This window comes from Triturus cristatus, chromosome 6 (genome assembly GCF_964204655.1).
Source record: "Triturus cristatus chromosome 6, aTriCri1.1, whole genome shotgun sequence".
In the NCBI taxonomy this organism is placed as follows: Eukaryota; Metazoa; Chordata; class Amphibia; order Caudata; family Salamandridae; genus Triturus; species Triturus cristatus.
In genome coordinates, this window is record NC_140589.1 from 1,477,803,423 (window position 1) to 1,477,817,122 (window position 13,700).

At 49.6% G+C, this 13,700-nt stretch overlaps 1 protein-coding gene across 3 annotated transcripts in view; it reads right to left on the reverse strand.

The window, feature by feature from the left end:
- Positions 1-12,749, reverse strand: part of LOC146821570 (uncharacterized) — a 352,265-nt gene extending 339,516 nt beyond the window's left edge. The window contains exon 1 of one of the 3 annotated variants that reach the window (XM_085612586.1): positions 12,616-12,749. The gene's annotated coding sequence lies outside the window, so the exon portion shown is untranslated. Of the gene's footprint in view, positions 1-10,957; positions 11,047-12,615 lie in introns of those variants that run through there. The other 2 variants (XM_085612587.1, XM_085612588.1) reach the window with 2 other exon arrangements.
- Positions 12,750-13,700: the final 951 nt, after the last annotated feature.

Sequence of the window (13,700 nt, forward strand, 5' to 3'; positions counted from 1 at the left end):
AAGCAACACAAAGGACTTTCTCAGCACCTAGGTGACATAGGTTAATATACATGGGGGAAGGCTAGAACATTATATAATACAAGGAGATCCCAGCTCACATCGCATGTGTGGGAAGCCAAGCAGCAAAATGTCCCAGAAGACCTAATGTGCTTGGTGGCATTTGAGCACAGCGGGGGAGGGGGGTGATCAGCATCTGCTAGAGGGAAGCCTGTCTAGTTGTTGAACTTATATTAATTCCTGATCAAAGGGCCTGAACCCAATAGTTACTTTTATAGACCTCTCTCCCATGTATATGGCCAGTTAAAGCAATAAAAAGTATGAGCTCTTTTATTGTACAAATGGAATGACTGCCCCTCACCCTTCCACCTACCTAGTTGGTTCAGCCCAAGTTTACCTGCTCAACAAATGAATATGTTGATAGACAATATGCATTTTGTAATTTTATTGTGCTGGGTATTGCTATGACAAAAATATCACATACAAAATATATGCTTGAAATTCCTAACAATGAATTACCCTCCAAAACAAGTTTTCAAGAATGAGATAAACTTCGCCTTCAAGTGTACGGTAGCATCGTGAAGGCTCTCAATTTCATTTGCTTTATACATTAGTGGGAGACAAACTGACACCTACTGTGACTGGACTTCTGCAGACTGAAATAAACCATGATGAGGGAGAAATACTCAAAAAATTAACATGTATCATCAAAACAAATAAACTAGTGATCTTTGCTAAGCGTTTTTAAAACCCTCACAGCCTGAAAATAGAAATATTGTGACCACATTTCAAATAAGTATTAGCAAAGCTATTAGGTCTGGTTTTAATCTGCTCACCTAAAATGCAGCTTTTAGATGTCTGTAGGTGAAAGCGTTTGGTGTACCATACCAAAAACGTAGTGGGCATGGAATACACCTATTGCTTGTCATTGATTTTATTGTCACACTTATGTGCTTGATCCTTATTCGAATGTTTGCCTTCCTTTTCTTGTGTTTGTCCCTCTCCTGGGGCATATCCTCTTTACCATCCTTTTATTGGCTGATGTGTATCCTCACACTGCTCACTTTTAGGGAGGTACTATTTTTCTTTTTCATTCAGCACTCCATGAGAGAGTATGTGTTTTCTTGCTGTCCCTCATGTGATGCTTCCTTCCCTCCCCTCAAATACCTGCGCTCTGTGTTGCTCTCAAACCTGCCCAGCTTGTCTGTAAAACTTTCTGCTACAGGTATATTTTTTCCAATGTATGACTAAAGAGCAGAGCAGACTTTAAGGGTTGTTTTTGCTTTATCTCCTGCATATCGGCGCCTATTGCACAAAAGCTCGGTTTTGTGTTGGTGACGAGGGGCCGACTGCTGCAGTCACTCAGCTGGTGTTTGAGACAGAAGATGTAATTAACATGACTGAAAAGGGGCTCTCACTTCTCCTGGAGGCCCATAAAGGAGTGTTCTTTTATCCTGGAGGCCCATAAATCTGCTCCCAGGGCAACTACTTAGGAACAAATGGCTGTAGCTTGTTTCAGTTCTTTGGAAAGTAAATTAGGCCATGGCAAGTGTTTTCCTTTAAACATCAGACATATTGCCTTTCCTTTGGAAATAGGCCTCACCTATATAATGAGAGTGCCAAGCTATTGGCGCGAAATTGTACACTGAATTCAATATTTTCAGTCTTTATAAATGGCATGGTTTACTTTTCAAATAACTTTCACTGTGGTTTGTTTTCATTTATAGAACTGAGATGGATTGGTAAATTTAACAAAAGAGTAATTTAACTAGCGCAAAAGTGTTTTGGTTTCTTAAGGCCGTGGTTCACAGCAATTTGTTGGCTGGCCCTACAAAAAAAATTAAATATAGTATAAAAAATAATATGGCAGGGTGTAGTGATGTGGGGTCTAGTGGTTGTATGGGCGGAGCGGGATGGGCGGAGATAGGGGAGGACGAGGGGCGACAGGAAGAGGCGGAGTAGGAGGTCAGGTCGGCAGTTGAGGGAATGACATGCTGGTGTAAGGAATGAAATAAAGAACGAGAATATAGAACCCTCCGTGTCTGTCGTCATTGAGAGTAAAGACACGACAGCTGGCGACGAGAGTGGGATGGAGCTGGATGCTCTCCCCGAAACACCAGCACGCCGAGTAAGCTGATGAGAGGCTGGTAGCAAGGAACCAGCGAAAGCGCCGTCACCCGCGACAGCGTGTGAAGAGCCTGAGCGAGTGCGAGAGGACCGCCGCTGTGGCAAGCCGCTGAGGGAGCGAGCGCCCTGTGGTGAGGAGGACCGCCGCCGTGACAGGCAAGAAGAAAAGTGAAAGCGCCGGCGCGCGTGTTCCCCAGATTGATTGGAGCAGCGAACGTGAGGACTGCCCGCCTGCCTATGAAGCCGTGAGTGAAAGAAATAACAGTAAATGAAACTGACCGTGAGAGGAGCCGTTCAAGCAGCGCGCTGCCCCTGGAATGAATGACTCGAGAGCCCGGCACCACGTGGGACGTCTGCACACGCTCCCCAACCGGCGGCCATCTTAAAGTCAGGCGGACTCTCAGACGCTCCATGTAAAGAGGCCCGGGCGGCCATTTTGAAGTCAGGCAACAGTGAAATATCATCAAGCACAGGCAAATACAATAGAAAAAAAAAAAATAAGAAACGTGGGGATCTCCCTAAATACTGAGCAAGACTCCACGAGGGATCCCCTGGACCTGCTCTGCGCTGCCGCTGCACGCATCACGCGCACACCGCGATGTCAAATCGTGGGTCCCCAGCCCAGTCTCCAGCGCGCCAAGATGTGAAACCAATCATCATGGGGATGACGCACCTGCGCCCCCCAGAACCTCTAGCGCTCGTGGTCGGGAGCAGCATGGGCCCTCGCTGGGAAGAGTGGATTGAAGACTTCGAGGACTACATTAAGGGCTCGAAGGTGACAGGGGACGAAGATCAACTGATCGCACTTCGGAACCTCGTGGGCAAGGATGTCAGCAAGATGATAAAGGAACTCCCCGCTGCGGACGCGGGAACGTATGCGAATGTGCGCGCCGCCCTGGATCGGAAGTTTGTGCACAAGAAGAATGTAGATTATGAACGCTACGTATTCCAAAGAGCGCGACAAGAAAAGGATGAAGTCATGGGCTCGTACATCACAAGGTTGCGGCGCCTGGCGCGCCACTGTGAATTCGATGAGTTCTCTACGGATGACGCCATTCGCCTACGGGTGATTGACGGCTGCCAGTCGGAGACGCTGCGCAGGAAGTTACTAAAAAAGAGCCACACGCTGGATGAAATTGAAGAGATCACGAGACTCCATGATCAGACCGAAGAGCAAGCCAAGACAATGGAGGCAGGACGCGTGGACCGTAAGGAGGTAGTCTGTCAAGTACGCACCGACCGCCCTCGCCGGTGGTCGAGAGAGCGGGAACGACAAGCTAGGCCGCCATCAAGACACCACCGTCACCCCGGTCATCGACGGCCTGACTCGGGGAAGAGAAGCAGGCGCCAGGATCAGGGAAAAAAGGCGCCATTGAGAAGATGCTACCGATGCGGGTACGACTTCCCTCATATCGGAGCGTGCCCGGCCCTGGGACAGAAGTGCCACAAGTGTGGTCGCAACAACCACTTTGAGACCATGTGCGGCGACTATCGCCGGGAGAAGGAAAAAGCCTCCACGAGGTCACCAAGAGGTGAGACACGCCGCCACCACGCGCGGGCGGTACGCGACCGCCGGAAGTCCTCCTCCAAATCCTCCCAGTCGAGCAGGGAGTCACGGTCGTCAAGATGGTCTAGAAGATCACCGTCAAGAGACTCCGAATCACCTTAGAGTGAACACGAATACTCTGTAGAGTATGCAAACATGATTGCCGATCCCGATCAGCTCAAAAAATACCCTCGGCTGGACATTTGCGTTGGCACGCATCCCACAAAGTTCGTGATGGACAGCGGGGCATCCCTCAACTACATCCCAGTGACTGAGTATCAGAAAATGAACCCTCGGCCTCGGCTCGATCCCGCACATGTGCGTGTCTACACCTGGATGTCCAGGAAGCCGCTCCCATGCCTGGGGAAGTTTTCAACGACGCTAAGGCACCGGACAACATCCATCCCGGCCGTGATTCACGTCATCGAGGGACCGGAAGCTGACTGTCTCCTCAGTCTGCCAACCGCTGAACGGTTGAAACTGGTGGAAATCCTGTACCGCGTTACTGGTGAAAATGACACCGTGCACAAGTTCCCAAAACTGTTTTCTGGACTCGGGAAAATGAACAGAGGTCAGATCCGCCTCCACATTAATGACAAGGTCCGCCCGGTTGCCCAACACCCGCGGAAGGTCCCGTTCCACCTTCAGCAAGCGGTGGAGGATGAGCTACAAGACCTGCTGGACGCCGGCATCATCGAACGGACGGAGGGCGCCACACCATGGGTATCTCCAGTCGTGATCGTCCCAAAGAAAGGCACACCCGGGAAAGTGCGACTCTGCGTGGACATGAGAATGCCCAACACCGCCATTGAGAGAGAACGCCATCCCGGACCTCACCTAAGTGACATGATTGCCGCCCTCAATGGGGCGAGGGTGTTTTCCAAACTGGACTTAAACAAAGGCTATCATCAACTGGAACTGCACGAGAGCTCCCGCTATATCACAACGTTTGCAACGCACCTCGGGTTGTTCAGGTACAAGAGACTGAATTTCGGCATCTCATCAGCCGCTGAAATATTCCAAGAAGCGATCCGGCAAACGATACATCACATCCCAAATACGCTGAACTACAGCGATGACATTCTAGTCTATGGGGCGACGCTCCAGGCCCACGACACGGCTCTAGATAGGGTTTGCCATGCTCTCCTGGAGGCTAACCTCACGCTCAACAAGGAGAAATGCGAGTTCCATCAGTCGCAACTGAAATTCTTTGGCCACATCTTTTCAGGAGCCGGAATGCAACCAGATCCTGCCAAAGTGAGTACTCTGAACAGCACCAAGAGTCCACTTGACGTCAGTGACGTGCGATCCTTCCTCGGCATGGCGAGTTACTGCTCGAGGTATATCAAAGACTATGCCACGATAAGCCACCCACTTCGCACGCTCACCAAGCAAGGACAGGCTTTTGAGTGGACTCCCGAATGCGAGCATGCCTTTCAGGCCATCAAGAGTGCGGTAGGCTCGGTGGAAAGCCTGGCCTATTTCAGCCCAGATCGCAAGACTGAAATCACAGTGGACGCAAGCCCCGTCGGGCTAGGAGCCATCCTGGCTCAATATGACCAGGACACAGACCACCGCCACATTGTGGCACACGCCAGCCGGAGCCTTTCCGACACGGAGAAAGCCTATTCCCAGCCGGAAAAGGAGAGCCTTGCGGTGGTGTGGGCGTGTGAGCACTTCCATGTGTTCATCTACGGGAAGCATTTCACCATGGTAACAGACCACCAAGCCCTCGTCACCATCTATGGCAACCCCCGGTCCAAGATGCCACCCCGCATTGAGAGGTGGGGACTCCGTCTGCAAGAATACACATTCACGATCGTGCACAAGCCAGGGAAGGCTGCCAACCCGGCTGACTATATGTCGCGCCACCCAGAAGACTCTCAGCGAGACACGCCGTCCATGGCAGACGAGTATGTCCATTTTGTGGTGGACCAAGCGCGGCCACCGGCGGTCCCCCTGGAGGCCATCCTGGACGCCACCCAGCAGGACACCATGCTGCAGCAGGTAATCCAAAGGGTCCGAACGAACAGATGGCGGCACGAAGAGGTGGAGGACGGAAAAGGTGACACCACAAGGCGTCAGGAGTGGCAAGCATTCCGGAATGTGTGCGAAGAACTATCCGTCACACCTGATGGCCTACTGCTGCGAGACGTTCGAATTGTGATACCCCAACAACTGAGACAGGGAGTCGTCAACCTGGCACACGAAAGTCATCGAGGAGTAGTCACGACGAAAAGAGCGCTTCGTGAACGTGTCTGGTTCCCCTTCCTAGACAAGATGGTAGAGCACACCCTAAAAGACTGCCTGCAGTGCCAAGTGGTAAGGCAAGGAGACCCACCCGCTCCACTCCAGATGACACCCCTGCCACCAGGAGTATGGCAAGAGCTGGCCATGGACTTCTACGGCCCCATGTCATCGGGCAAGTACGTGCTAGTTATAATAGATGAGTACTCAAGGTTTCCCATCGCCCGGTTCGTCCCATCCACCAACGCAGCTGCCACGCTCAACATCCTGGATGAAGTATTTGCAGCCTGGGGTCTACCCGCGGAGGTGAAAACAGACAATGGGCCTCCGTTCAATGGCCGGGAGTTCAGTGATTTCCTGACGCTCATGAATGTGCGACACCGACGGATCACACCCCTATGGCCGCAGGCCAACGGCACAGCGGAGAGGTTCATGGCCACCCTAAAAAGGACATTCCAACAGGCTGCTCTGGACAAAAGAGACCCGCAGGCGGCCCTCAATGATGTGCTCCGAGCCTACCGGACGACGCCGCATGCCACCACGGGCAAATGCCCTGCTACACTCATGCTGGGGCGCCCGGTCAGGACCCGGATACCCACTTGGGAGGGAGCGCTGCGACCCATTTCTCCCAACCGTACTCATCGGGAGGTCGAAGCCACTGACAAAGCTCGCAAGGACACCATGAGAGCGTACGCCGATGAGAGACGGCGGGCCCGCTCTCTCTCGTTCCACGAAGGGGACTGCGTGATCGTCAAACAAGAACAGTCCAAGAAGACAGACAGCAAGTTCAGAGCGGAACCTCTAACGGTCACTCGTCAGAAAGGCACCATGCTGACAGCAGAGTCAGACACCAGGCGGGTAACTCGGAATGTGTCTCACTTTCAGAAGTGTAGCCCGGCTCTACAAGAGACTCTAGAGTCGCAACATACAACTTCACAAACTCTGCAGCCTGCGACGCAGAGCAAGGGTGACAGTCCAGTGGGGCAGCCACCCGGAACAGAATCTAACACAGTGCCTGAAGGCCGAACACTCCGTCCACGACAAACGATCTGCCAGCCCAAGCGGCTGATTGAGGAGATGTAACTTTTAGTGACCCCGGTCATTGCTAACAAAGGGGGAGATGTAGTGATGTGGGGTCTAGTGGTTGTATGGGCGGAGCGGGATGGGCGGAGATAGGGGAGGACGAGGGGCGACAGGAAGAGGCGGAGTAGGAGGTCAGGTCGGCAGTTGAGGGAATGACATGCTGGTGTAAGGAATGAAATAAAGAACGAGAATATAGAACCCTCCGTGTCTGTCGTCATTGAGAGTAAAGACACGACAGCAGGGGTCACGGGGGCAATGGAGGAGCAAGAGGGGGAGCGTTTGAGGGGAATCAATGGGGTGTGCGTGAGGATAACAATAAACATAAAGCAGGGTGGGGAGGGGAGGGGAGAGGAAAAGCTGCAAACAAGGGAGACAACAACACAAAGTGTGAGTTTGGGGGAGATGCACACAAGGGCAAGACAGAGCACAGGGGCAGGAGAGTTTGGTGTAGGGGAAGTACATAAGAGAGAGAGAGAGTAGCGCACCGTGGAAAGAGAAACATTTAACATGGGGTTGATATTGGATGGGGGAAAATATATGAGGGCAAAAGCTTAAAATCACATGCACCCTCATGGAGTGCTTAACCAAAAATAAAAAAAAGTCGTTCCTTAACGGTAAGCAGTGGAAGGTTACATTATACCCAATATAAATAGTGTTAAAGAGGCTAAGTTCCAGAGAAGAGATAAACACAAGAAGAAAAAGGCAAGCCATCTAATAAAAAGCAACGAAAAGTTGTGATAATAAAGTTAATCATTGGTATGCAATGGGTATGCTGCAAGCCCACTGTAAGTTCTTGGAAAGCACACGAAAGGTCTTTTGCAACAAGACAGCATGGGCTGTTTGGTAGAAAAGACCTAAAAATGGGCTGAAATTGGACCCAGAATAATTACCTGTGGTTAAGTTTAATTAAAGCAATTTATGCATCACTTTTTTAAAATCTTATTTTCAGTTACCACTGTGATCATAACTATTAATGCTCCCTTGTTGGCAGTTGCTGTTGTGGCTGCTGCCCCCGCCATGATGGAAGCTATTGTCGCTGCTGTGCTTATTACTAGTGTGGCCGCTGTTGTTCCTGATGTGGTTGAAAGTATTGTTAATGCTGAGGATCCCCTGTTGTGGCATCTATTGTTGTTGGTCTCCCTGCCATGATTGCAGCTGTGGTCCCTGCTACCTTCCAGGTGAATCACTGCAATTGCAGCAGCTGTGGACGCTTCCATCGCAACAGCTGTTGTTGCTGCTATATTCCCTGCTTGATGTGGAAGCAGATGTGGTTGCTGCTATTGTCTCTGCTGACTTCACAGCTGCGGCTACTGCTGCAGTCCGTGGTGTTGTGGGAGCTCTTGTTGCCTCTGTGCTCCCTACTTTGTTGGCAGCTGTTGCTGCTGTTGTCCCTGTCTTGGTGGCATCTGTAGTCACAATTGCTGTCCCTGCTGTGATGGCATCTGTAGTCACTGCTGTTGGTGCAGCTGTACATACAACTATTGTTTCAGGTGTTGTTTCTACTATAGTGGTGTCTGTAGCCCAAGCTACTACTGCATCTGTGTTCCTACTGTAGTAGAAGCTACTGTTGCTGCTGTTGTGGCAGCTCTGTTGATGCTATAGTCCCTGCAGTAGTTATAGTAGCTATTACTGTCCTGATCCGTTCCCTGGTGGTAGCTGCAATACCTGCCGTTATTGAAAAGGAAGCTGCTGCTGTGGTCCGTCCTGCTCTTGCAGCTGTAGCAGCTGCTGTTGCTTTTGTGGTACTGGTTGGAGTGGCGGTGGTAGTCGTTGTTGCAGCACGGATTTATGCTGTTGTGCTAACTGTATTGCTATTGCACCTACCGTTGTTACATCTGTGGTCCCTTCTGTTGTCCTTGTTGTGCTGGGAGATGCGTTTGCTGTTGTGTTCCTGCTACTGTGGCATCTGTTGTCCATGCAATTGAAGCAGCTGTGATTGATGCTGTCATAACAGCTGTTGTTGCTACTACAGTCCCTAGTGCAGTGGTAGATGTGGCTGCTGCTGTAGTTACAACTATGGTTGCAGTTGAGTTTACTGCTGTGGTCCCTGCTGTTGGTGCAACTGTTATCCTTGCCACAGTGAGGCGGTGGTTTTTCCTGTGCTTTTAGTTTTGGTTGTTTTTGTTGTTCCTGTCCTGGTGGCGAACGTGGCTACTACTCAGATTCCTGATGCCATTACCGCAGCCATGGAAACTGTCATCCATATTGTGGTTTTTAGTCTGTCAGAGACTAATTTTTGCAGCTGTTTATGCTACTTTGTAGTGGCTGTGGGTGCGGCTGTTTTGGGCATCGTTGAGATTCATATATGCTACTGTGGTTCTTGCTGTGGCTGAGAGTACTGTAGTTGCTGTTGCAGTAGCAGTTCTTGATGCTGCTGTCCTTGCTGTGGGTACTGCTCCGGTCATTGCTCTGTTCCCCATCATGTGGGCAGCTTGATCACTCCCACTATCCGTACTGCATTACAGCTGTAGTTCTTGCTGTTGTTGCTGCTTTGGTGGTGGCTGTTGTGTGACAGCTATATTGCCTGTTGTGGTAACAGATGTTGCTGTGGTGATTGCTGTTGTTATTGTTGCTGTTGTGGCAGTTGTAGTTGCAACTGTGGTTGCAGCTGCTATCCCTGCTTTGCTGGCAACCATTGTTGCAACTCTTGTTCCGGCTTTGGTGTCCGTTGTGTTCGCTGTTCTGCTTGCCACTGATGTATTGGCATCTATTGTTGTCCTAGCTATGGTGGAAGCTGAGGTTGATGCTGTGGTAACTGCTGTTGCAGCAACTGTGGTCTTTGCTGTTCTGACAGCTGTTGTTGCTGCTGTGATCTCTGATGTGGTGGCAGATGTGGTTGTTGCTGAGGGTCCTGCCTGCTGTTGATGCATTAGTATGTAACAGAGACAGCTGAGGCAGAGTTGGTATCAAGGAAAATACGAAGTGCATTTGCAGAGAGAGAATATGGTTTTAACCTCGCCCCCCCTACCAATGCTAAAACACAATTCAAATTACCAAAGCATACAAGTATACAAATTAACACTGAAAGCGCGAAGCGCGTCTGTATATTCTCCTTTTTGCTATCATATGAGATCCAGCAGATATCTAAAACTTCCTCTGAACATGTCGCAAAGCAGTAGTAAGGGAAATTAACAACTGAAGCATTTTTCATGTTTTTTAAATTTCAAATTAGAGATTTTTAATATGATTTAGAAAGAAGAGACTCCTAAAATCACTGTTGCTGCATCCTATAAGAGACAAGGTAGTATAACGTACACTACTTACTATAAGTAGTACCAGTGAGGGCATGAAAAAAGAGATATGGCATGAAATAAGCAAACACGTTGTAGTGAATGAGTGTTACTAGAAAAAAAGGTCATTGAATGCTCTTAAAGGGGGCGGTACAGGCTCAGGAGCAACTTTAAGAAATGTTTATCTTGCAGACGTTTCTAGTCTCCCCGAACTTGCAGTCTTTCTATAACATGCCAACAACCGACCTCCCTAATGATGCTTTTTACACCTTAGGTTCACGAAATGGCGAATAAACTTTAGAATGAGAAACATGCTGTGCGTCGAAACAAACTGAATGAATGACTGACCCTTCTGCATAATCCCGCAAGAACTCAGGATGAAAATGGTACGAACAGAAAAGAAACTATCCGACGACTTGGAAACCCCTGGACCGCGATGCTTCACGTGTTCACAAGAGGGACCGAAGAGGGGAGTCTGGGTGGAGAGATTTGTATGTGATATTGAATCGATGCTTATGACATGTAGTAACGGTTCATGCATTATATTGCCTTTATCAATCAGTCGCTACTGTAAATGTCGATCATAAAAGTTGAAAAAAATATTTTTTTTAAGCATTCCGTACAAAGGATCTCTTGGAATCTATCTTGTCGAAACTCCTGTTTTTGTGAGAGGTTTCTCAAATAGTTTCCTTTTTACAAAATGTTCTGCTTTCCAACTCTCACCCACCTCTCGCCCTTCTCCAACAAGTGTATTCCCTCGCCCTCTCGCGTCTGTGGTTCCCTCGTTCTGTCCTGTACCCGCCCGACATCAGTGTTACAAACAGAGACAGCTTCCAGCGAGAGCTGTTCTGAAGGGAAACGCGTCAAATATGTTTTTACAAGACGTGTTACAGAAGTCATGGCGGACATTCCAGTTGACCAGCTGCAAATGGTTTCTTCTGGTTCCAGGTGGGTTTTTGGGCAAATTATGTACAGATCTTAAGAATATTCCAGCTGCTTCTTGGAACCTTTCATTGGTCTCTGATTTGCTGATTTTACCAGGTTTTGTTTAACCAGCCTACATTTTTCGTATCTTTTCTCCCGCAGGACCCATTGGGTGCAATATTTAGATACCAGTAAAAGGCACAAGAAACCATTTGCAACTAGTCAACTGGATTTTTCGGGGGCTGTACCAGGCTTATACATATTACTTGTATCCAGACTTAATGCACCTATTCAGCAGGTCACGCCTGCCACCGAAGAGCTGCTACGATGTATGGGGGTGAAATGTCTGAGGTGCAGGTTTAGCGCCGCACACCCCTCCCCTTGCTGTATCCATGCTCACCGGGAAGCTATTTACAAGGGAGCCCCAGGGGGAAGGAGGGGTCCGGTGGCCAAGTCTAATGGTCCCAGATGCGGTCTTTAACAACGCTGCCAGGGTGCACGGCGGGTCACGAGCCACAAAAATATTTAAAAGCAGGAGGAGCGCGCGGTCAGTGGCGGGGAGCGGGGCAGAGATGTCCCGGAAGAGGCACCTAAAATGAACCACTACCCTTCAAAAATATTTATTCTTAGACGTTCCAAGATTGGAAAAATTATGCCAGTAAAAAAACCACGGTGCAGAGAGAAATTTACAGAGCATGCATGCATTCGACATTACACAGTTACAGCCAGGGTGCATGTAACACCCTAGATAGCAAAAAATAGACACTACAAACGTAAATAACGTAAGGTTCTATGTTGATCTACGCCAGAAAGTTGGAGGGTCACTTCCATTTTTTTTTGCAGTTTTATATAGCGCGCGTTCGACCTGAAGGTACTGGAGCGCTGGAGGACCAGTTACGCCAAGACACATCAATTTATTTTATATTCACAGGGAGAATATGTGGTTTGCCAAGAATCCCAGAATGTTGAGCCGACGCGAGACTGCACCTAGTTCCACCAGCTCCAAAGTCGGCACCTCTGGCTGTTACGCCACATCATCTGCAGTCTCATTTTAAGCCCTGACAATGTAGTGATTTCAGAAGTAGAAGGAGACGATTTAGTAAAAGTAGTAGTAAATACATGCATATTTAGTATCACCGATATATTTTTGGGCAGTTTTATGTGACTGAATGTAAATCATGTTGAGGGGTGATCCTTTATATACACGCTCCAGGAAGGATTAATACGCGTTTAAGGACCTGGAATGTAATTTAAGATTTCGTTTTTTTATTCTGGGCAAGGGGAATCTGTCCTGAGGCTAACACTAAATTAAAAGAGCACTCCATATAGTTAAACCAATAGCAAAGAGAGGCATAGTAGGCACAATATACATAAGGGGTGGGTGGGCACAGGAAATAACCCCCGTTTTACAACGAGGAGGCAACCTAGGTCTCAACTTGCTCTGAACTTGTCATTTCCTACCTGACAGCAAAGCCGATATTTCCGTTCTGCCACCTTTTCAGTTTTGAGCAGCAGCGGAGATGGAGACGCGCGCTGAGAGCTCCAGCTGTTCTCCCGCTCATTGGGATGCCTGAACGAGGGCTGGATACTCCGACCAGAGGCAGCCGATCTACGGGGAAACACGCCCAACCGTTTAAGAAACAAGTTCGAAACAATCCCAACCCCCAAAAAGAAAACGGCAGGTCAGGAATGTAAATGGTAATTAAAGACTTCACATGACTAGTATTTAGTGCTGAGGTGGGAAAAAGGGGGACGGGGGCTAGATCAGGAATGCAATAATTTAACTGCTGGTGCCGAAAATGAATGTTCCAGCAGTAAGATGATCATTTCCATGTGTAACACTCAATTTATATCAATAGGACCCCTGAGACTTGCCAGGAGTTGAGACTGTTGGTGAGACTGCAGGCCTGCCCCGGTCCCATGAAGGGGGCTCTCCTAAGAGGGCGGCCCCCCTTAGTGCCACAGGATGACACACAAGTCAGCCTCCCAGTGTTGGGGACCCTCGAGGGTCCCCCATGCACGCGTCACTTCCGTGCAGGAGGGCGTGGGGTGAAAAGTACTTATACCTCTCCCGCCCACTGTTCACCCTCTTTCTCATGCTGCCCTGACGCCGTTGAGGTCGTGCCGAGGACTGCTGCCGGAGATCACAGGTTAGCCAATCACCCGCCCTCCGTTGGGTCCCAACATACGGGCCAGGCTCGGTAGGGACCATGTCTCAATTGCTTGCTCCCAGCCAGGCCCTCTTGGAGGTCCGCTTATAGCGGTAACGGTGGGGCCCTGGAGCTAGGGAGTTGGACAGGTCTCAGGGCCGGAGGGTGTTTCTTGAGGGCAGCAGCCATGCAGGTCGGCCCGGCAGTGACAACGGAGCGGTGCAAGGGGGGGGGGGGGGTGTCTGGTGTCAGGCATTGCAACCACGAAAACCTAGGCTGTAGGCCTGCAGCAATTTACTGGTGCTAGACCGCGACCAGTGGTTGCTGGTCCCCTGCCCCACCACTTAACTGTCAACACCAGTGATTGTGATGGGCTGTTTTCATGTATCTGTTCTC